We start from the raw sequence: 23,966 nt of genomic DNA, 5'->3' as shown, positions 1-23,966 counted from the left end.
TATGGTAGACACATTTTTGACCACCTTATCCAAACTAATAAACAAATGGAGTTGGAAGAGAAGTACAACCATTCATTGCTTAATCATGGGAATATATTCTGAAAAATTCATTGTTAGATTTCATCGTTGTGCAAACATCACTGAGCATACTTACACAAGCCTAGACAATCTAGCCCACTGCACACCCAGGTTATGTTATAGTAAATTTCTCCTAGGCTACAGATGTGTCCATCATATTACTATACTGAATGTTGTAGTTGTAATATAAAAGTATTTGTTTATGTAACCACATCTAAGCACCTAAAGTTTATAAAAATGGGCCACCTGAATATGTTACTTATCAGGAATGAAGCTTGTAGGACTAGAGGCTGCTCTAGTTAGGTTAGGGAGTGAGTGAGTAAACATGATGACTTAGGACATCTGTCTGTGCTACTGTAGACTTAACACTATACACTTAGGCTACACTGTATTTATATAAAAAAATTTGATAATAAATTAATGTTAGCTTACAGTGTATTTTTACTTTATAAACTTAGTTTTTATCTTTTTGACTTTTTGTAGTCATAATAAAAGCAGAAAGACCTTGTACAGTTGTACAGAAATATTCTTTATTTATAGTTATTCAACAAACTTGCTTTTTTCCAAAATTTTAAAGTTTTTCTGTTTGCCTATTTGTTTTTTACTTTTAAATGTTTTGTTAATAACTAAGACGTTAATAACTAAGCATACCCATTAGTCTGAACCTACACAGGGTCAGAGGCCTTAGTGTCACCTCCTCCCTCCTCCACTAAAATGTCTTCAAGGGCAATAGCACACGGGAATCTGGTTCTCTCCTAGGAGAAAAATGCCTTCCTCTGAAATCTTTCATGAAGGCTGTTTCATAGCTTATGTATTTTAAATAAGGTTAAGGGGTACAAATGATGGCTAAGTGAGAACTTTTATAAAAATAGAAAATATAAAGGACCAGGGATCTGACTCAGGGGTAAAATGCCCCTGGGTTCAATTGCTGGTACCAATGAATAAATGAATGAATGAATGAATGAATGAATAAATAACAATGAAAATAATTGAATAGTAAATACATAAATCACCAACCTAGTTGTTGTCATTGTCAGATATGACTGGCAGCACAGTCGGTGTCTTTAGAGCAGCATCACCATAAACACATGAGTGAAGCACTGGGTTACAGGGTGATGACTACCTGTCACAAGGCAATAGGAATTTTTCAGTTCCATTATATTCTTATGAGACCACTGTCGTTTATGCAGCTTGTCATTGACCAAAATTCATTATGCTGTGCATGACTGTAAGTAGATATGTGCATATAAATTACCTTTTGGATGGGAAGGAAGATGAAAACAAACTCTATGGCCCATGCCACCTGTGTCTGTAAGAGAACCATTCTGAAGAAAGGAGATGAGACAGGATTGCAGAATGTGGATGGAGATGGCTGTAGTGAGAATCTTATGGCCAGAGAAGAGAAAGCTGCTTTGGAGAGAGGAAGAGAGGGAACAATATACAAAACAAACTCACAATGGAAGAAATCAAAATAAAATAAAGTGAAGCTCTTGCATTATTTCAAGTCCCATAAGAAGCATGCAGAACAATAACTTGCTGTCAGAATGGAACACGGAGTGTTCCCATCAGAGCTAAGTTACATTAAACAGGAGCAGCTCTCGTGGTATTACGCTGCTGTCATTTCTTGGTAAATCCGTGTCATTAGCATTGATTTCTCGAGGAGAGATTAAAAGAGGTTTAGTTAGGAGAGTAAGGCAGGAGTGGATATTATCCAAGCCAATGCAGCTCTGGGTCTCAAAGATGACATTTTCCTCTCTGCTTCATTAACTTGCAGAGCTTGTTGAGCTTTGGCTGTTTCTAATTAATTCTTTTACTGGCTTTTTTGAATGTGTATCATTGCTGGCAAACCATATAAAATGAAGAAATCTCTCTAAGGTTTTACCCTTTTAATTATTATTTTTATTGCTTAAATGAAGCTCCAGAATTGCAAATGTTGACATTTTGGTTTATTCTAGTCATTAGAGTTTTCAAAGAGGGGGGAAAGGAAGGAGGGAAGGAAGAAAGAAAGAAAAAGGAAGGGCAGAATGAGGGAAGGAGGGAGGGAAGAAGGGAAAGGGCAAGGGGAGGGTTGGGAGAGGAGGTGGTGGAGAGCAAGGGAAATGAGGTGCAGCTGGGTCTCACTTGCAGAATCAAACACTATGAAGGAAAAAAACAAACCAGTTAGTTAAAAGGAAACTCTATGGTGATTTTCTTCTTTTTGAAAAAGAAGAAGAAATGATACATATCCATGAATATTACAGGAAATTCCTAGTGGTCTTAGTGCAGCCAGTACTCAGATTACACAGAGATCTACTGCCAGTGTCATTTGCTTTCATTTAAGCAAGCAGTTCCTAGCAAGTATGGTACCTAGATTTTTGCTGCTGTTGTTTTTCTTTCCATGTGGATGGTAGAAACCAGGAGAATAACTCTGGAAAAAAAGAAACTCGATCAAAATAAGTTAGTTAACAAATAGAGTTGCTTTGGTGATCCGGAGAGCACTCTCTCAGAAAAACCAGCTCTGGCAAGCCTAATAAGTCAGTGTTAAATAATATTAATTGAACAGCTATGTGAAAATATATTAGGCTGAGCATGTGAATAAATGCTGGAGGCTGTGTGTAGAGAGGTGTCATAAAGCAGTTTTAGAAAAATCTACCTTTTAGTTTGTGACATTGAGTTTGTAATATAAGATGCATTCAAATAAAAACATAACACCTGCTATTACCAATAGTTTCCTTCCCAGATATTGAAAAGAAGTTTGATTTATAAGTCCATTTTTGAAGTTGGGAGGCATTTTTCCTGTAGAAATGTGTTTTAGTTCCCCAGCCACTCACAAAAACCCATTTAAGTCATAATGTAGCTGAACTATAGTAATGTCCTAATAACACTATGGAAACTAAATACAAAGCGTAGCAATGTTTCTATGGGATAATGCATTTAGAAATTAAATTTGCATCTCCAGAAATGGGTCTCTGCCTTTGGAGGGAGGGGAGTTATCTCAGCTCCAAGCCCTCAGGTCCCTTTCATTTGCATTCAGAACATCAGTAAGGCAGGGTCTATAGGCTTGCAGAAGTAGGCAGAGAAAGAACTGTAGATTATCCTAAACTTCCACCCTGTGCATGTTAATAATAATACCAGAGAACTAGTTGAAGAAAGGGGAAGAAAAAGGGGGCTATGGGGAAGGCAATAGCAACAAAGAGAATGCTTTCTTAATATCTCAATTTGTTTTCCAGTCACACTGAGAAAGAGGAGTGATTCCCAGGTAGATGTAAGTAAAAAGACAAGCAAAAAAGATGTGAGGGAATCAACTTCTTGTGGTAGCAGCAGGTGGGTAATAGGGATTCTGAAACCACAGTTTCTCTTAAGGAGGAGTTGACAACCCCACCTGTTAGGTGAGGAATAATTGGGATCAAGAAATTGGGTGGTAGAATCATGGAATGACAGGGGTCTTGCTCTGAGTTTTGAAAGAGAAATAAAGACTGGAAAGGCAGAGAACAAGAAAATAGTCACATAAAATGTGGATTCTCTCTAAAAATAAATACATGTGTAATTGTGAGTGGGTCAGGTCAAGTACAATAGGGTCTAACTAGCTCATGAACAAACATAGATATCAGACTTGAATTTCAGTTCTTGCTGCACCACAGGCTGACAAGGAGACCTTGTTGGATTTCCTGTTTTTATTTCTATTTATTTATTTATTTTTCTTTTGTAGAACAAGGAAGTTGCAGGCTTGGATTCCATGGCTTCCTTCCACTCCCACAGTTCTATTGGGATATTGAAAAATTTGATCCATCTCCAGGTATCAGAAATGGAAGTTGTCAATCTTCTTATTTAGGAATAATGAAATGAAAATATTCCGTATGCTTCCTTTTCTCAAGGAATTTGCATTCTCTAGGTAAAAATTATCATTAAGTGTAAACACTCAAAGAAGCAAAATCTTGTTTCCATCACTTTGCTGGCCTGATTTTGAATGTCATCCTCCCTTTCTCTTATTCCCGGCACAAAACACAAAACATTTTCTAGACTACACCTTTTTCTTGTTCTTCTCTCCCAACTCTGTGAAATTAGTCCCAGGGAGACCGTGGCCGTGAGTGCAAGAGTGTGGATGGCCCACCAAGGAGCTGGTAGGGCATCTGCGGCTGCGCTAATGAACCAATCCTCTTAAGTACAGAGGCATCCGCATACGGCATGTGTGTTTCTACACAGCACAAATTAATTTTCCAGGGTTACTGAATGATCCAATTCTAAAATGTTTACTTTTGCTTCTCTCAGATGCTGGGCGCTGTTGTTCAACTCCCTTTTAATAAAACCCAAGAGTTCTGGACTTCAAACTGCATCTGCCCTTTTCTTTCAAATCTCAGTTTCTTCTAAGTAGCTACAGCTTTACAAAGAGTAAAGCTGTTTTATTTATTTTTTTCTGAAGAAATAAACAAAATGATTGTGGGGTTTGGCAAGAGGGGAGTGTGTTTCACATCAGTGATGTTATTTCTTTCTAACAGATCTTGAGATTGTTGTCTATATTTCATCTGTGTATTTTTTTGTACTTTTATTTATTTATTTCTTGTTGCCTCCTTTGAGCAACAGACGAGAATTAGAAAGGAGGATGAGTCGGTTTCCACTTGGATTTGTCCTTATATAACCATCAGGTGTTCTGGCAAAGAAAGATACTGAGTTTGAAGGAATGCTGGAAAGCAGTCATCCGGAAGAAAATAAATTGGAGATTAAGAACAGTCTGGGTTTTTGCCATAGATTTTTTTTTTTTCCTTGAGTCAAATGCCTTTGACTCTCATGAAGATCATAATGAATAAAATGCAGAAAATGATTTACTATGTGTGTGTGTTTGAGTTTTGGAGGAAGGAGGCAAAGAGGTAACTGAGGGATGGAATTTGCTGGTGAGGAAAACTTCTTCCAGGCAGGTGGCTAGGTCTTGAGAAACTGCCAAAGCACTTAACAGCAGCCACTGTCGCTCAAGGCTCTCTTCCATGCTTTTAATTTTTTCCAGACTGTAATACATTGAGCAATAGAAGCTGCCAGCAATTGCCATCAAGAGTGTTGTATAAGTGACAGAAAGAGAGTTTGAGTAAGTGACTGAGCCAGGTGAGGCGACAGGTGGGCCTTCTGGTGATGGAGAAACAGCAAGGAACAAGGTGAAGGGGGAGGTTGCATGAACAGGAGTGTCTCAGGAAAGCACAGCATTGGCTTTTTAATCTTCCTAGAGCTTACAAGGACAATAAAACCCTCCAGTAATCTTGGGAGCAGGGTTATTCTCTGGTATGTTCCCAGTGACTGTTACAGTCTGTTAATATTGACTATTGACTGAAAAAGATGGAAGAAGATTCAACTGGAGTCTGGGTGAACTGGAAGGCATGAGTAAGCTAATTTAGACTTGGTGACAATCTCAGTAGTTCTACACAGTCTTTTAAGCTGGAGTTCTGATTCTGGAGGTCTGGCCTCCAGTCCAGCTCTGTTCCATCTGACCAGGTTAACATGTTGGTATTTTGGGCTATTTTTGTTATTTGTGAGTTTTGTGTTTAGGAGAGACTTTCAAATTGGCATGTGCTCATGTAGAGAAGAAAAGAGGGGGGTGTTTTAACATGATTACAAATAATATGCATGCACAATAACTGATTGGAAATTCCAGTATCAGAAAGGTTACCTATCCACAGGGGAAGAGAGCTACTATTAAACATGGCCCTGACTCTTGGCTAATGTTAACATGACTGGGAATTTGTTTTTAAACTCCATTAATGTATGATTTTACCTGTGAATGCTCCATGACAAAATGAGTCTTTTGAGAGAGCATGTCAACTTTAGTAGGACTTACATCTTTCTTGGTTTCTTTAGTACCAGAAAGATTTCTTATTGGGAATAAAGTTGCCTGAATCTCTCCCCCTTTTTTTTTTTTTTTTTTTTTACTTTGCTTTTCCTTATCATTTTAGGAAGCTCCTGCTAGTCAGGATGGATCACAAAAAACCTTAAGTGCACAGTCTGGAATGGAGATTCATTCAAAATGAAATGGTATCTCCTTTCCCCACTATGAATTGATGGGGAAGACCCAACCCATGTCCACCAGGGTAATGTGGTCACAGGTTATCCAAAAAAACGAGCCTGGACCCAGAATATACTTGTCTTAAACACATTGCTTTACCAAGTAACAAAACATTTTCTTACCTACATTGTATTTCAATGGCTCAAATTTATATGGGATTGTAACTAAAGGGTAGCCCAATATTTTCTGATAAGTAGACAGGCTAGTAGAAAAGGAGATGCCCACACAATATCCATACGAATGAAATCAAAGCATCTTCACCATAATTTTGTTGTAAGTTGGTTCTAAATAACAGATCAAGTTGGAAATAGTCTGATAGGGTATGCATTTTTTTTATTTTACCTTACTTCATCTGAAAGGATCCACGTGTAGCAATTACTAAACATGATGATCAAGAGCATAATGTGTTAGTAAATGCATTGTTCCTGAAATTTGTTTTCCCTTGATTTTTTAAGAATATGTAAAGTAGGAATGGCATAATAATGATTCTTATGATCTTTTCCACCCTAAATTATTAAATAACCTTTAAAATTAATTGTATGAAATTATATTTTATATTCAAAAGATCATCATTGCATATTTAAGAATGTAGTGGGAAAATTGGACACTCTGTTTGAAACTAAAGAAATTATTGTGTAAGTAGAGTTGGGTCAACCTATGGAGAATCTTGCATCAGATATGGTCATTCTGATTTGATGCATTTACTTCCCTCCTCAACCAACCAGCAGCAGGAAACTTCTTGGAAAAGATGAATCTGAAAGTCCATAAAGAGTATTTTGGGTTTTTTTTCCGAGCGCAATCACATTCTTACAACTCTGGCTCCAGTCCTTACACCATTTCTTGAGATAGGACTCTATTATCACTTCCACCATAGAGATTAGGAAAAAAAATGTAAACCAAAGAATTAAGAGATCTGTTTCCCCTACCTTCTAGCAAGTTAAGTGGTGAAGTGAGGATCTGAGCTCAAATCTCACAATCAGAATTTTAAAGAGAAAAGGTCTTAAAAGTGTCCAGGGCTACTTTTACTAAAGGAAAGTTTAAGAACCCTTTCTTCAAATAAAAACAAAGGCAAATTTAGGAGAGATACTTTGCCAATATTGACTAAAATTCTCCTTATTTTTCTTTGCCAAATATACCCTAAAAAAATTAAAATTCTCTAGCCAAGCAATAGTGCTTTCAAAATGTTTCTTCTTTGACCTTTCTCTAATTGTATTAGCAATGTTTTCTCTTCGGTAATAAAACTTCCTCTTCCATCAGGTCCTAATTCCTTTCAGCTCTTTTCCATTGGTCTAACCACTAATCTCTCCTTCACAATGCTCTATCTTTAGCATTTTCTTACTCTCATTTTATATTTTCCTAAGTCCTATGTAGATTATATTTCCTGAGAATCTCATTGATCTGTTAGTCTTGGCATTTCACCATCTTCCACCTCGATGGAAATAATTCCCTGTCTTCCTCCTTTTGTAAAAACATCCAGGCATATAATTGACATTTTTGGGCTCATTTTATATAAGTTTAATGTATATCCTAGTTACTGTCACATTAGAGCAAATTTAAATACTATTTTGCATTTCACATAAGTCCTCATATAATTTCTAGGCTTAAGTCATTTTTATGTCTTTTGATATTACTCTATCCTAGTTTTTTTCTTCATTGATGAGTGCTTATAAAGGATTGGGCCTCCTTACTTTTTCATATGGTACAGCTGGAGTAATATATATGAATATTTGAGAATGTTGATATCAGTACAGTCATGTTTTAGACCTATATCCCTTTGAACATTATAGTATTTTTTTAAAAAGTGTTTATATTAAACAAGCGATTAATAAATATATGAAAAAGTTTTCAACACCTCTAGTAATTAGAGAAATGCAAATTTAAAAAACTCTAAGATTTCATCTTATTCCAATTAGAATGGCTATTATCAAAAACACAAACAATAATAGATGTTGGAGTGGATGTGGGGGAAAAGGCACACTTTTACATTGCTGGTGGAGTTGCAAATTGGTGCAACCACTCTAGAAAGCAGTGTGGAGAATTATCAGAAAATCTGGAATGGACCCACCTTTTGACCCAGTTATCCCACTCCTCGGTTTATACCCAAAGGATTTAAAATTAGCATACTACAGTAACAATGTTTATAACAGCTCAATTCACAATACCTAGATTGTAGAACTAATCTAGGTGTCCTTCAACAGATGAATGGATAAAGAAACTATGGTAGATATATAGATATACATAACGGAATATTATTCAGCCATAAATAAGAATAATATTATGGCATTTGCAGATAAATGGATGGAATTGGAGAATATCATGCTAAGTGAAATAAGCCAATCCCCAAAAACCAAAGGCTGAATGTTTTCCCTGATAAGTGGATGATGATATATAATGGGGATGGGGAGGAGGGGGGGTGAAAGAAGAATGGAGGAACTTTATATTACGTAGAGGGAAACGAGAGGGAGGGGGTATGAAAAATAGTGGAATGAGACAGACATCATTACCCTATGTATGTGTATGATTACATGAATGGTATGAATCTACATCACGTACAACCATAGAGATGAAATGATGTACCCCATTTGTGTACAATGAATCAAAATGCAGTCTGTAAAAATAAAAAAAATTAAAAAGTGTTTATATTATTTTCAAGTTAGTGGTTTGTTAAAGAAAATAGTATCTACCTGCAAGAAGTTTAGTTTAGTTTGGAAATTGTTGCTGATTATAAAAGATGAATAACAGTAGACAAATGTTAGGTGTAGTAGATTAGTAATGTTCAAAATTAGGTTTTATGTCACTTGCTGGGTAACCTTCGTGGTCTCTGTGAACACTTGACCAAATGAGTATGGTGGACATGACATGGTGCCAGAAGTCTTCATCAATGCTGACTGTTGACTGGGAACAATCAGAACACCTGATTTACTTTCTAGGTTGCTGCTCAGTTTTCTCCTATATGATGGGAAAGATAAATGGAAACGAGGGAAGCAAAATGAAATTATGGCCTTTTAATGTCCTGTCACCCAAAGTCAAGTAGGGTCACTTCTATGTTCTATGTTCCAAGTTTAAGGGGTGAGAAGAGAACATTTCTGGAATAGCATGTGAGACCAAATATACTGTTGTTGCTGTTTTTGGAGAATCCAGTTTGACATACAGTACCATCATTTGACAAACTGGGCATTATAGTCTATATTATAAACTTTCTGAATGAATTTCCAAGATAGATAGCATGCCTGGCCTATTTTCTTCTGCACATATTTATCTTTTTAACTTGCTTCCCTGCCAGTTACCCTCTTCTTATCTTATTCATTCTTTAAGATTTAGTTTGGAAGACATTTTATCTTAAACTCTTTCTCCTCAAAGCCCTTGTCTCCACTAGGATCTTTCCTCTAGGTTCTTCTAACACTCTGTTTTCATTCATAATTTTTTTCTCTTTGCTTGAGATCAGGTCAGATATTTTTATATATATATATATATTTTAAATGCTTGAAAACTAGGAAAAATGCAGGAGCTTTCAGGGAAATATTGAATAAATGAGGCTGAAAAGATGTCTCAGGATCCCACTGCCAAAGATCCTGATTATCAGACTAGAGGTGATAATGTCTCCTAAACTCATCTTCTAAATCTTTGTCTTTATGAGTTAATGATGAGTGTTGGCTTGGATGTCATTAATCAAACATTGAATATAGAATTAACATGGTGGCAGAATAATATGTGATGAACCTATGGTGGGAAGCAGAATATTCTCTGATGACCCATGAAAGGACAATAGCAACCCTCTTTCAGGAAAGGCTTTACCTGAAGGTAGAGGGTGAAAAACACTCGATTAAGTTTTAGGATCCATAACACTCATGCAATGCTATTAAGCATTTTTGCCTAAAAGGCTATTGTTAATGTTGCCTAGACTTAATTTCTAAATCGAGCAATTCCTGACCTGATTTTTGAGAGCTGATGAGTCATGCACTCATAGACTTAGAGGCTTTACTGGTGTGGGTCATTTATAATGTGCAGCGCTTGCAGCTTAAATTAGCCTGGCTTTTACAGATCCCTTAATATGCATAATCTGACCCAATATTGAAATGGTCTTTAGAAAGATAGAGAGTTAAGGGGAAAATATATATGAAGTGATTTTTGAAGATTTCCCAAGTGCTAGCCAACTAATTTAAAGGACTTTAACTGAATTCTGATCAGACTCTCCAAATCTCTCTGTCACACCTGGATTTGGCCATCTGGCCATTCCATTTTAATATTTCCCAACCATGAATCAGCAATGAGGATGTTGGATTTAGGCTCAAACTGATTTTATCTTTTAAAAATGATGTGGACAGTGAGATAAAGCCTTTAAGAAAAAAAAAGCAAAAAAGAACAAGTTTGATTTCTGCCTAGCTTGATTGATATTTCCTAGTTGAAAACTAGTGAAAACATCAAATAAATGATTTTATGAATGTGTAAAGAAGTGATACTTTTATTCCAGGTAATTTTTAACATATACCATATTCATAATGTAAAGGAATATTTAATTAGAACCCATTGTAAACTGGAGAATGTAGAAAGAAAAAGCAAGAGATGTACTTATAACTCTTAAGACAATCAAATAATTTGAAAGACAAGACACTTGAAGTAAGAATCCAAAGTAGTGCTCTTTATTATATATAGAAGTATAATCGCAACATTAAGCTCGAAGGAAATTTTGAAGAATGGAAAACAGGGTATTTCATGCCAAGAACTTTATATGTTCTGTTTCATCTAACCATATCAATAATACTTTAAGAAATTTATTAAAGGTATTATTTCTATTTTTATTTGAGAATTGTGGTCATATGTCTGGCTAGATCTCAAGTTAAAATTTGGTTCTTACTCTGGGGATATTCTCTTTCTCATTTGTCATCCTGTCACTCATTTTTTTTTTTTTTAAATGAGCATCTGAGAGATTTAGAAATAAACATTTGGGAATGTCAGAGAATCAATTTCTGGAACACATTAGAACTAGTTTGACTTACACTAGAGATAAGAAATTAGCTCAACCTTGAAAGATGAGTAGGTTTGGAGAGGTAAAAATGGTGGGAAAGAAATGATTGAGCAAATACAGAAGGGAAAGAAATGCAGAGTGTAGAAAAGGAAGTCAGAGGGAATCCCTTCTTCCAAAGAGGTTGACTAGGAAAGCAATGTTAATGGGGATCCTAACAGGGCAAACTGTAGCTACTGTAAACAATATATACATATGTTATATATATTTTTTCTTAACGAAAGACAATCAATGATCATTTTTTAAAATCAAGTTTATTTGGTAGTTCATATCTGGTTAATCTATATAGTATATAAATAGATTGGGCTGGAGACTAAGCATTACTTTTATAAATTAAAAAAAATTCATATGCTACAAATAATGTGATCAATGAAATGAAGAGATTTCAAAGATACAAAAAGTAGTACCGGGCTGATGCCTGTTTCCCACGAGAGCTGAGCCCATTCTTTGTGAGGGTAGAATGAATTCCCAAGCTGTGCTTTTTGTTTCCTTTACTACATAAAAATATTTAGGCCCAAAGTATTCACCATGGTATGGAGTGCAGGAGCAAAGAAAAAATGATTCCAAGTTTCCATTCTAGTCTCATTACCATTCCCTAGTTCTGTGATAATTCCCAACCAACCATGGGGCCCAACAGTCTTGGGCTGTAACTATAATGAAATATCCCATTTCTCAGTTCTCAGGAACAAGCAAGTCCCTTTAACTTTCAGGCCACCTCCCAATGCCAGAAAGTTTTTCTCTCTTTCTATCAAGAAAACTAAACCTTGTTTTATTAATTAATTAATTAATTTATTTCACTTCGGGAACTTGATTTGCTTATTCTCCTACTTAGGCATCTGCATATTGGCACATGCCTATTAAAGCCCTTATCACATTGCTTAACTTTTGCTTGCTTCCACTAAAATATGAATTTCCTGGAAATAACAAACTCTAAATTTCTTTATATCCTTTCCTTTGATGTTTTGAAGTGAATGAATAAATGCTCTTGAATGGACTGTCACTGTATTTCCAATTGTGATTGGAGAAAAACCATAATTCGTAAAAAAAAAAAAAAAAAAGAATTAAAAATTTTAAATTTGGGGTAGGATGACTTCAGAATAGAATTCTTTCTTGAAGGATGGACTTGAAGACTTTGAGCCCTAAGAGATATAATACTGTTGCTGTCCATTTTAGGTAAACTAAAAATGATATCTGCTAGCCACAGTCTTCCTATAGGTATGTTTTCTTAGAAAGCAATGAAGAAGAGAGAAGATGAAGGCAATTCTAGAACCAAATTAGCATATTTAGCTCAAGCAGAGAAAGTGCTTAAGTGAATGAGAAGTGCTAAGTGTCCTGAACATAAGCTACTCACTAAGGAGCTGGGTACAACCCCAAGCCTAGAGGCAGTGCTGGAAGCCACAGGAGGTTCTGCAGCAGCCTCAATGATCATATTGGCGACGCAGAGGGGCCTTTTTATGTGACTTCTGCCAAGAAGGAATACAAAGACACCTAAATATAACTGGCTCCAACATGTGGGATTGCAGGCTCCCTCCTGGCTTCTGCAACATAAATGGCCTTTCAAGCAGCAGGAGCTTAGGGGACATGGCTGACTTGAAACAAAACTGTAAAATAAGCCAGCTCTCTTCAGCACCTTTCCATCCCTTCCACTTCCACACTGTTTCCCACTGCTGGAGCTCAGTGTTCCTTCCCCACTCATCTCCTGCTCTCAGGCAAGGCGTGGCCCAGTGAAAGAGCTCTAGAGAAACGAGCTCCCCACTGTCAACTCGCTGGCGGGGGCATCATTCAAACCTTGATATTTCTATTTCTTCCCACCCCACTTTATAAACTAAAAAGTAAAAGATTGATACTCAGGGCCTCTAAAGAATAAAGACTATTCCAATTCCATTTCTAATTCCCTTTTTTTTTTTTTTGCTCAGACATCATTATAGTTAATACTAAAGGTGAAAGGTCTCAAGGCAAAACTGGCTCACTGGCATGTAATTATCAGGTTTATAACTTACTGTCCTTCTCTTTCTTCTCTTCCTCGACCAGAGAGTATGGCCTCAGAAGCCCACAACCTTGCATTCTTCTCTTCATGTCTTTATGCCGGGGGAGGTCCAGGAGTCACCTTGCACTCTTGGGAGGGTTGTCAGAGGGTCTTGATGATGCAGAGGGACCCAACTAGTGTTTTGCTTTGAGAAGAGTTGAGATCAAATGAACTAGCCACAAAAGGATCTGTTAAAAATGAGAAGCATCAAATAAACTCCATCTCTTTATCAAGGCAGCAAGGAGAAATGGGAATGAGGAGAAACGTGTAGTGCAGTCAATCAGTGTGGGCTGCAGATACAAGTTAAAAAGAGAAGGCAGAGGTAGGGCCAGGGCCAGGGGGGCAGCAGCTGGGTGGAATCAGTAGCACCATTCAGAATCTTCTCCCAGAAGGTGGAGTGGTTGCTAGAGAATCCTCTTTACTGTGAGATAATTATTTTTCTCCCGTGATGACACCCTGACCCAGTTTTAAGCACAACTGGTCTGTGTGGGCCAAACAAGGGGTTGGGTGGGTCTGGTGTTCTAGAGCAGGCATCTGATTCTTAGATACTTGGAGAATTTGGGTCTGTCCTGAATTCACCTTCTGGGGTGAAAGATTCAGGCAGGGTCCTATAGAAGAGTAGGTTTAGCAGGTTATTGGCAATCATTTTCCCCTTTCCATTTTTGCTTTCTTCCTAAAGCTAGCAGTATATCACTGAACCTAGTTTGGAACAGGGAGGTCAAGTTTGAGCTACAGCAGAAATAATCATCCTGGTTATTCTCTATTATGGTTGGGATCTGCAAAGGCCCCCAAAGGCTCATGTGTTGAAAACTTGTTTACAGCAATGTTCAGAGGTAGGTCTTTGGGGAAGTAATTCCAACACGAGGGGTCTGAACATGTCAGTGGATTCATAATTTGATGGCATTATTGAGCAGTGGTAAAAACTGGTGGAGGTAGGACCCTGTTGAAGGAGTGGGTCCTTGGGGGCATGTCTTGGGAACTATAGACTATTCCTGGTCCCTTCTCTCCCTCCGTGTTTCCAGGTCTCCATGAGGTGAAGGGCTTTTTATCTGCTTTGCCACCTTTCTACCAAGAAATTGTGCTTCCAGCAATGGAATCTGCTGAGTGTAGACTGAAACATCTGAAAACATAAGCCCAAATGAAACTCACCTTATCGAAGTTGATTTCTCAGGTATTTTTTTTCCAGCAATGAAAATCATCTTCATATTCACATATTCTTTTCCCACACCATGCTTGATGACACACTTTCCAAATATTTAACTCTTTATGTCCAAGTAATCAAGTACGCCTGGATCCTGGAACTCAAGATTTGTTGTTGATTATTTTCAGGATACCACACTTTAGATGTAAGAATACCTAGCTAGAAAACCAATAGCTTTTTTTTGGTGTTGTTTGGTTTGTTTTTTTTGCTAAATTGGTTAAAAGCAAAATTATCAATTTGACTGTCTTTGCTGGAAATTGGTTCTTAGTATCTCCCGGAAAAATGGAAAGAAGATATAGATGTTGTTGGACAGTTCTGATCCTTCTTTCACCTTCCTCCATCCCTCCCTTCCTGCCATCCTTCCATTCTTCCTTCCCTTCTTCCCTTTTCCCACTCATGCTTTTAGACTGCTGAATTCTCTGGTTCTTACACAGGAAGTCTTCTTTTCTTCCTATTTTCTTTGTAATAGTGTGTCAGTTACAATTCCCAAATGCTTCAATGTGCCTGTATTTAGCAGTTGCCTCATTTATGTTTCTTAGTTTGGAATTTCAAATCCTTATGAGTTAAACTGTAAACATTTAAGTCAAAAGTCTTTTAGAGACAGCATGATGCTTTAACATAGAGATGGTACCATGACGACATTAAAATCTTTTTCTTTTTTTCTGGAAAAATTCAAGTTGGATCTGCCCAAGTTCTGACATATGAGCACAGAATATGCTATTTTTTTACTTGTATATGTAGCACTTTGTATTTTACAAAATAATCACACACGTTGTCCCAATTTAACAAGTATAATGATATCTTATTTAATTTCATAAGTAAGACAGGAATTATCATCATAGAATATATATGCATTGTAGTTATGAGTCTTCAAATATATGCATATATAGTGTAATATAATATGCATGTAAAATATAATATAATAATATTAAATTATATATGTACATATATGTATACTTGAAGATACTAATTTATTGTTTGTACAACCTGGAATCTGGACATGGTTTAGGTTTCCATCATTAAAGTAATGAATTTTTAAAATGAGGCATCTGCAAAGAGAGTCAGTGACCTAGAGCAGGGGTTAAAACTTCAAGGAAAAATTAGATAAAATTCAGAGGACCGATGAACATAGAAGGGAAAAAATTACATCTTCATAGTCACAAACCTCTCACTGACATTTAACATTTTATTTAATTATTAAAGAATGCAACAAATGACAGTTCTGTTACTAATACCTTGATGTTGCTACCAAGAAAAGTCATGTTTACTTACGAATCATACTTGTTTCTGACATCTCAAAACATAGCATAGGTTAATCATTATAATGGAATAATGATAGTTATTAAACTGGCCACTAGATTCCATTGTTTAATGTGTTTATAATAAGCATATATATTGCAATGTCACTCACTGTTTTAGTATTTTGCTAACTTGATTTTAGTATAGTTAGTTTATTTTATAATCCTATGTATTTGAGTATATTCACTTTAAGTATTAAATGCATTTGTTCCGTAAGTTTCCATAAAAGACTATTGCAAGAAAAAGTCTAGACTAGCAAATTGGTGTACAAAGACAAAATATTTTAAAACTCTCAAAATAGAAATGCAGGAAAAATGGTAGATACTAAAAACAGCACCAAATGTTTAAAGTACAAATTAGGTTAAACATTGAAGCACATACCATTTATGTGCCTTGTAAAATAAAAATAATGTCACATTTTAAAAAATTCATATGAACAAATGCATGCATGCATTAAAGAGAGGCAAGGGAAGAATCAGTGAAAATGTGGAGGTGGGAATGGAGTTTATATAGATAAATTTAGGTAGCTTTCATCTTTTTCATAAGATAAAAGTAATAAAATAAAGCCCATGTAAAATCTATGATAGGTATCGGCATTTGAGGGTCAAACAGGAAAGATTTAAGGAAGATTTGGAAATAGTTCCAGACATATCACCTCCAGTAAACCACTTAATCTCCAAAAGAATCCTTAAGAGAGAGGTTTTTTTTTTTTTTTTTGGTCATTACTTACCAAATTTATCATCACTTAAAAACAATTCCTTTTGGAAATGTGTAAGTTTTTTTTTTTTTTTTTTTTTTTTTCTCCTTTCCAGGACCATTGATCTCTTATTAGCTGCTTAAACAAACAAAACATTGGTCCATGAGTATGACCATACACTGAGCCAAGTACAACTATAATCTATTTCTCAATTTGAGATCCCATTCTCTATTCCACTTAGATTGTCTTCAGCTCTTCATTTCCATCTAGACTGCACAATACATTGCTTCCAATATTTGTTGTTTTAATATATATTAGGATTGTTTGGCAGCAAATAAGACATAGCTTTCCCTGTATAAATTCTGGTTTATTTATCTTTGGACATGGAGAAACCATATAAACTGTCAATTTTTTTTTGGTAGATTTTAATTCGCACCTTATCTTCTTATCATTTACCACAAATATGCCCTTTCCTTTTGTGAATTTCATAAAGTTGACTAATGTCCAATGTCCAAAGGAAAAAGTAAAGTAAAATACATTTTTTAGAAATTTTTCTTACAGCTGCCACCATTTTAAACCCTAAGAGGAAAAGCTAGGTATTAAAATTTTCCATGAAAGCATATAGCCCTGGTATCTGTCATTCTCTTCTGTATGCTTTGTTTCCATTTCCCAATAATTTATGAGTTTCACCATAAACTTTTCTAAAAAATGTTTAGAAAATCATCCCATTCTGTTTTTTTGTGTTTTAGGAGTTTCCTTGCTTATAGTTAAACAATTTTTGATAAACTATGGTGATTATTTTTAAAACACATTCAGAAACTGAAAAAAAAAAAAGAGTAACATTATCATCTCTAATTTGTTCCAATTATTTAGGAAAAAATGTAGCATGATTTGCCACTTTAAATCATGATCTGTGTTTAATAAATATGTATTAATTCCAGTGAGAATAGATGCAAACCTTCAATGTTGTCTTTGGTCAGTTCCTCCTCTACTTAATACTTAAATTCATTTTGAAATACCTATACACTATTCTTTCATAGTAGTTCATGTTAAGATCTTTCCATATCTAGTTACTGAAATTATAGAAGAGATCTTCTCATGAATAGTTGCCATTATATTTTGAATTCTGGATCTAGACTTTCCAATTATCTGTATTAGTCAGAAAAGATTTTTGTCCTAAAAAGTAACATAACTACTACTATAAAATTCTTGGCAAGTTAATTTGAGAGAATACATGGCTAGCAAATATAAACTGTATGAGTTTTGAGAAAAGAAACATTTAATAAACTTTTAGGGATATTAAAAAGGATAAATCTGTATGTGTCAGGGTGACCCATGTGTGTAATCAATTTGGATTTTTAAAAATTCTGAAAATTTTAACTGCTTATTCAAAATTGAGAAAAAAAGAAATAAAAAAACAATTTTACCTGCTTCTATACAAAGAAGATAAATTAATTAGGAAAGAGGGGACAAAAAAGTTCTGTTGTAGGAGGGACAAGCAGAGTGGCAAGAGACCAGTTTGTCAGGTAAGAAGGTTGCTTGCCAATTTTATTTAAACTTTATCACTTTCCAGATTGGAAAGGTGAGTTTCTAATTAGCTCCTTTTTCATCAGTCAAGGCTCAATCTCTCTAAACAATCTTTGGGTAATGATCAGAGCCCCACTTTCATCAACTTCAGGGAAATTGCAGAGCCAAATATTAAACAGGTGCTTATGAAATTGTGCTCAACCACCTGTTCTCTTGACCCCTGGCTGACCCAGTTAACAAAGACCAGTGTTCTTCAATTAGTACAAGTGATACCAAATATAACCAGCCCATAATTAACACTGGACACTTTTTCTCTCAAAATTGCAATCTGATTTTCTCAAACTAATCTTCAGTATATTTTTTATCTCAATGAAAGTATCACAAATAACCCATAGTCCAGTCCTGAGAAATCTTGAAGACAATAAGGAGGACTCTAATCCTGTCCAACTTCATTTACATATTCATGTCATTTGCTCATATTGATTTGCCTTAGGGTTAAAACAACAGTCTATAGAACTGTTAGAGCAAGAAATCAATATACAAGAGGAGAATCCCAGACCCTACTTCAGAATTTTGGACTGAGCTTAGTGGGATGGAGTCTAGATGTATCTACTTTAAAATATTCTCTAAGTGATTTCAGTTGTCCATTAACTGCTGAGACCAGTGGTAATGAACTTGTATTTAGATGAAGCCAAATTTGAATGAAATACCTCAATTTTGGATTGAGTATTTGTTTCTGTCATTTTAATTGGAAAGGATAGCTACATGGATAGTAATTAAAACTATTTCTTAAGAAAGAGAAATCCATAAAAAGTAGATGAAAGCCTTATTTTTAGATAAAAAGAAATAATTACTCTTAAGTTATTTTACACGTTCATCTCAAATTAGTCCCATCTTTTCAGTCATTGTTAAAAACAAAAACCAATACTAAAAGTACATTCTACTGTCAGGTATAACTAATTAAGACAAATAAAAAAATTAAAAAAAAAAGACAAATTAAAAAAATAAAAATCTAATTGTTGGAAACTTAAAAACAAAAACAAAAAACAATACCAAGTGTCTATCATTTGCCAAAAACAGTGGGAACAGTTTATGCGCAGAGGAGAAGGACCTGAATGCTTCCTCACAGTTGGGAGTTAGAATGTGGCAGTGGTTTAGGTGCATGTTCTGAGGTTTGAAATCTGGTTCTGCTTTGTACCAACTTGGGTAAGTTTTTCATACACATTAAACTACTTACTACTTTTTCATTTGGAAAATGAGATTGCCAACACATATTTATTAGGACTGTCATGAAGATTTAAATCTTGGCTCATAGATATGGGTTCATATGTGATTGTTTACTGACAAACAGATAATGTAGCTCTCTCCTCTTTTTTTTTTTTTTTGAGTTTTAGCTTTGTTAAATTGAAAGTTTTATCTTTTTTATGTTTGTTTGCATTATCTACTGCTCTATAAAAATTGCTCACAGTTTAGAAGCTTAAAACGGCATACATATATGACACCTATTTATGATTTTGACATTTTTGGGGTCAGGAATCTCGGCACAGATTACCTTACTCCTCTGTTTCAGGGCAGTCACAAGGCTGCGGTCAAGGTCCTGAGTAGGGTATCAGACTCATCTGAAGATCTTACTTGAGAATGAATCACTTCTAAGCTCACCAATGTGATGAATGCGAGGATTTCATTCTTTTAAACATACTTGGTTAAGGGACTCGGTTCTTTGCTGGGGAATGTGCAAAGGCTGTCCCCAGTTCCTTACCACCTGTGACTCAGCAGCTTGCAAGAAAAGCCTAGGAGAGAGAGCAAACAAGGTGGAAGTTAGTCTTTTTACTCTAATCATGCTGCATTTTAAGTCTAGGCCATGTTCAAAGTGAAGGGATTAAACAAGAGTCCAAATCCTAGACAATAGTGATAATTGGAAACCTTGTCAGCAGGTGTCCTACTACTATATAAAGTAAAATGTTACGTAGCTAGGAGGTGATTAATAGGTTGATTGTTTCAAAACATCTATTCTCAAATGCTAGCTTGCATTCCAAATCACCTGGAACAAACTCCAAAGCTTCTGATTCAGTGGATGTAGTGCAGGACTGACAATTTGCATTTATAACAAGTTCTCAGGTGATGCCCTTGCTGCTGGCTTATAAATAAACTTTAGAAACCCTGGCTCAGAGCACACATTACGTGCTGCTGTAAAAGGATAATCATGACTCACTGTCTGGCTGTGTTCTGAGCTCACCTGTTAACCAGTTCAGCAACCCCCCTTCACTGCTGGAGAACTACCTATGCATGCTGCCAACTGGTTCCATTTCTGAAAGAAAAATTAAGAAGTTTCTCCTCCTGGGAGGAGCTTTCTTTACTAGCTCATTTTTGGATGCAGGATTCCAAGGATTACCTGGCACATGTAAAGACCATAGTTAAACTTTTAAATTTAAAACTGATGAACATTGAAAAAAGGGAGAGATAGATAAGAAGAATCAGTGAATAAATGAATAAGATCACATTTCAGTTGTCCATCACAGCACATTATTCACCTTCACATTAAAAAAAAAAAAAAAATAGAAAAAGAGAAAATAAAGAAACCTTTAAGACCAATTAACACCCTGGAAAGCACTTTGGAATTGCTTTCTAAACTTGGTGTAATGAAAACAAATGGACATTTTGATTAAATAGATATCATTAAGATGACATGTTATGATCTCAACCTCTGTTTTAATGATCTAATTAAGACCAAGAAAAATTCATTATGGATCAAATAATTCATTTTATGGAGCCAAGGAAAAAGATTATCTGTTCGTTCAGTATAGGAAGATGGTTTGGGATGAAGAAAAGAAATGCAACAATGAGAAGTTTTTAAGTATCTTTATTTCAAAAAGGGAAAAATTCCCATCACGGAAACCAGGAATGGAGTCTATAGATGACAAAAAAAGGTATTTGTCCCGGGATAAATGTTCATCTAACCATTCTTTGCCATATTTTACCTAGGGGAGGTGTTGTGTGATGAGATGATAATGTCGGTTGAACGGGGATAACTACAACCTCATAAGTTGTTCTTGGGAGAAGAGGATCACCACAAGGGAATTACTGCAAAACAGACAAGAGTGTAAAAAGATAAATTATAAGCGAGAGGTCAGGAGAAGCAATGGTAAGAAAGTGAGAGATAATAGCATGAGAACAAAAATAAAGAATCAAAGAGAAGTGGAATCTACTGAAACTAAAGCAGAAAGCATTCTTGAGATTCAAAGGGAAGGTCACCAGCAATTTGAAAAAGAGTACTCTCCAAACAGTTGGATATTATTGAGACTTGTACTCTAAGGACTTATTACCTTCAGGAAGATTATTGCATGTTGCCTGACTGAAATCTTTATCTAAATATCTGAGGAAAAGGAAGACCTATTATACTACTGAGAAATTCCCATTTGAAAATATTTCAGATCAGTTCAACCTAAAACCTTATGGACAGAATTGAACAACACTGCCTATGGCTTGCTACTGGCAATCTATTTGCTATATCTTGTCAGGGCACATAAAGCAGGGTGTTATGGCTAACTGATGATAGTCTTCCTTTGTCTCTTTAACATGGTACTACAAGACAAACCATGTTGACACTGCCTTGTCTGCTCCGGCTTGGCTGCATGGATAGTGGGGACCTCAGCCACATGGGTAGAGAAGAAAAAGAGAAGTTTAAATTGTGCTGAACATGGATGGAAAAGTTAGTTTAACTACAGATGTCAGATCTTAAAGGTAACCCACTACTGTGCAACTGTGCAAATTTTGTGAATGCTACAGGATTAGATTGAGAGTTTATGTTTGAAAAGGTTTAATTCAGCATGAGACCCAAGGGAGCACATGATGCTCAAACTCAAACCAATGAAGATACTGTAGGTTTTTATTATGAGTGCAAAACAATGGCTTAGGTTAGAGTAGGGCATGATCAATACACTAGGGGCTAATGAAAACTCAGCAGAATGTCAAGACCTTTTTCCTTAGAATAGAAGGATAAGCAAGAAAATGAGAATAAAAGCAGAATCAAAATAACTGTGCCACATGACAGGGAAGTATATAAAGGTGTGACCTCATGTCCTCACGGATGCAAAGGTTTTAACCTGTGGCACAATGGAATTGTTATAGAGTCCACTGTCTAGAGAGTTGAACCTGCTGACATCTTTTTATCTGTTTCCTATCTAGTTGAGGTGCTAAAGGCATCCATGAATAAAATGAGCAGGGAGAGAAAGGCAAGATTTGACAGAACACACTACATACTTGACATAGGTCATTGCCTCCATTGCTTCCTGCTGAGGGAACTTCCAGTCTGCTAGACTGGACAGGCCCAGGTGTTATGCAATTATTTCTTCCAGTCACCTGCATATTAGCTGTTCCCACTTTCCTGCATAGCCGGTGTGCAAAGGAATCTTCTGTCTTTTTTAAAGACTGAATTTCACAAGTCTTCCTACAAGACTTTATGGTAGTGTAGAAAAAAGGACATTTTAGTTTCAGGAAGAAAAATTGAGCTAAACTAGTATATAATGCTATTTTTCTAATAACTAAAAGCTCAGTTCCTCATTTGTGAATGGTTAAGCATTGCCAGTTTCATGGTGATATTGGAATGATTGAAATATTTCAAACCCCTAACCATTGGCTGGTAACAAATGTGAATTTCTTCCACTCCATCCCCTATCATCTTTGCCCTTCTCTTACATAGAATTGCATGACATTCACCTTCTGCCTTTAATGTGTTTCATCTTTGTGGCCCTCTGTGGCATCTTAGCTTCAAGTACAGCACATGCCATTGGGTATTATTTTACTCAAGTTTGGCCAGGTGTGTGCATCTAATGGCTCATGGGGAAAAACAATCTCTCCGTTTAACCAAGGGTGTCATTACCAACCAGATGGTTGAATAGCTAGAATTAATCAGTTATTGAGTAACTGTAGAATTTAAAAATCAGAAGTCTGTTGAGTTAAAACAGCCTTGACAATTTGCATACACCTTGAAATTTTGTATACACATTGGCAGATGTAATATAAACTTTAATTCATAATATTCCCATCTTTTTGTAAAGTCGATACACATTGGAACTCCTTAAGCCTTGAATCTTATAAAACGATGTGAATATTATTTACCTATCCTTTCCCTATCACAGAGTTTTTGTTATTGTTGTTATTTCTTTTGAAATGTTTCATTTTATTTTGTGTTGTTTGATTTCAACCTTATGGGTACCAAGAAAGATGCTTATAACAGAAGATGAGAGAATGAACAAATTATATCTCATGTCTTTTAGTAAAATAATGAATAGCATGGGTCATGATATTTGATTAAGAATGCCATTGTGTTCATTTTCAAAATAGTTTTATTTATTAGTAGTTGTGTGTCAGGGACTATGCCAAGGCTCGAAAGAGGCAACTTGTAAACATTTTGGACTAGGCAAGAACATGAGTGATGTTCCAGAGATACTAAAACCTGAACTATATGATTTCAAGCAGAATATATAAAGGAAGTACCAAAGATAAAGAAGTCCTGTTTAGTTCTAATATAAATGAGTATTGATGAGAAACAAAAAAATATGAACCCCTAGTACAAGGAGAATTTTAAATGAATCAAATTATGAAATAATGGTAAGGAATATGTCCATTTAATAAGGAAGCTTACTGGACTGTACAGCAAAGAAACCAACATCTCTTGAAGATGGACCCTCGGAATAAAAACAGAAAATTTTGAGGTAGAGAGATCATCAGGTTAGAAAAATGATAATCTTGATGTATTACATTAGAGAAATGGTTAAGCAAAAAAGATTGTACAACACTCTAATGGCACATTGAAATTATATTTATAAAGAAGATAAAATAATGTTTCGAGGTAACTATCAATCCCAATTTGCCAGGACTGAGAGTTTTCTGAGACACAGAACTTTCATTGCTAATTAACCTAATAAAAACTGTAATGCTTATTTCATGGGAAAACTCAAAATAGTAAAATAATATGCTTTAGTCAGCCTTTTTGCCACTGTGACTAAAGGACTTGACCAGCACAACTATAGAGGAGGAAAAATTTATTTGAGGGCTCACGGTGTTCAGAGATCTCAGTTCATAGACAGC

Source organism: Sciurus vulgaris, assembly GCF_902686455.1.
Source record: "Sciurus vulgaris genome assembly, chromosome: 13".
NCBI lineage: Eukaryota > Metazoa > Chordata > Mammalia > Rodentia > Sciuridae > Sciurus > Sciurus vulgaris.
The sequence above is the reverse complement of the archived record's forward strand: the minus strand, read 5'-3'. Positions refer to the sequence as shown.